Consider the following 1454-nt stretch of genomic DNA (forward strand, 5'->3'; position numbering starts at 1 on the left):
GCCCGGGGCGGCAGCTCTGCTCGGGGGGCGCGGTGCGTGTGGGCGGAAGCGGCCGTGCGGCGCCCTGGGCCTTGGGGTGCTCTTGACGCCGGTGTCGTCGTCTGGGTGCGCGGGTAGGGCCCTGGCCCCGCCGCGGCCGCTGCCACACATCTCCCTCTGGCCGGCTGTCCCGCCGCTTCCAGCCGCGTGCGCTCTGCGTCGGACACAGGTAGCCTGATGAGCCAGCCGGCCCGGTCACTGCCAAGGTTCAGACGCCCACATAACTAACTGAACAAAGCAAGCCCTCGTCCAGACAGCCAGACCTGCTGCTTCTGCCCAGGCCCGCGTGTGGTCAGGGACCAGCTCGAGTGGGGGACAAGGACTGAGGTGGCCCTCTGGCTTCCCGGTGGGAAGGGGCTACAGTCTCTCAAAACGGATTTAATGCTGTGTGCACGTCATGCTCTATCCCAGCGGCATGGTGAGTTTGGAAGGAACTAAGTGGAAAGATGAATCACAGCGAGGAACCTGCGGAGTAGTGGGGAGATCAGCGCAGACATAAACACTTTTTAATTCAGGTGCTAAGTGCTTGAGTGGGTGTGTGTGGAACGTGCTTTGGAAGCACGGGAAGGAGCCAATGCTCCCCCCGGGGCACTGGAGAAGGCGGTTTCGGAAACGTGGCATTTGCCTTGGGTGCTAAAAGACATAGTATTTGCCAAGGTGAAAAAAGTGTGGAGTATTTAAATCAGAGGGTAGCACGTGCAAAAATGAAAATAAATGCATGTTCGAGCGTAGCAAGATCATGGGATTTATAAGGAAAGGTGGAAAATGAATCTTATATAAGTTAGATCGAGGTCAGATTATGGGGCACCAATGTAGAACTAGAGAGTAAAGACTTTATTTTCTGAGGTAAATAGATGTTTTTAGGCAATGGAGTGATCTTATTAGGTTTGTGCTTTTCACAAATAATTGACAACCATGTGAAGGAAGAACCATTCTGGAAGCAATTAAAGGGCCTCAACTAAGGCGGTGCCAGGCAGGACTCACGTCAACTCCACAGGTGATGGAACCTTACATTTATGGTGGAGGAGTAGTGACAGTGGCATCTGTGAAGTCTTGTGTCAGTTTTGTACTTAAATTTAAGACAACAAATATGATGGAAACTATTCATCCATTCACTCGTCAAATATTTATTGAGATCCTGAAGTGTCCGTGTTCTCAGTATGTGGGCTAACTCAGTGTCTAAAATTGCTCTCCTGTGAACTACATTCTAACAGAGGGAGATAGCCAATAAGTAATAATCAAACTGTGTTCTATTTTATAAGGTGGTAAGTGTTATGGGGAATAAGAAAATAGAGCAGGTAAAGGGAATCCAGAGTGTAGACGGAAAAGGGAGTCTGCGGTTTTAAATAAGGTGCTGGAGGTGGGCCCCACCGAAAGGGGGACATTTGACTAAATCCTTAAAGGTGGTGAGGCAG

General features: G+C 50.6%; 1 protein-coding gene across 11 annotated transcripts in view; it reads left to right on the forward strand.

Moving 5' to 3' along the window:
* BBS12 (Bardet-Biedl syndrome 12) overlaps positions 1–1454 on the forward strand; it is a 28890-nt gene that overhangs the window by 439 nt on the left and 26997 nt on the right. The window contains exon 2 of one of the 11 annotated variants that reach the window (XR_003048078.1): positions 942–1036. The exons of 9 other annotated variants lie outside the window; for them this stretch is intronic. The gene's annotated coding sequence lies outside the window, so the exon portion shown is untranslated. Of the gene's footprint in view, positions 1–941; positions 1037–1454 lie in introns of those variants that run through there. One more of the 11 variants, XR_003048080.1, reaches the window with a different exon arrangement.

Source organism: Pteropus alecto, unplaced genomic scaffold (genome assembly GCF_000325575.1).
Source record: "Pteropus alecto unplaced genomic scaffold, ASM32557v1 scaffold17, whole genome shotgun sequence".
In the NCBI taxonomy this organism is placed as follows: Eukaryota; Metazoa; Chordata; class Mammalia; order Chiroptera; family Pteropodidae; genus Pteropus; species Pteropus alecto.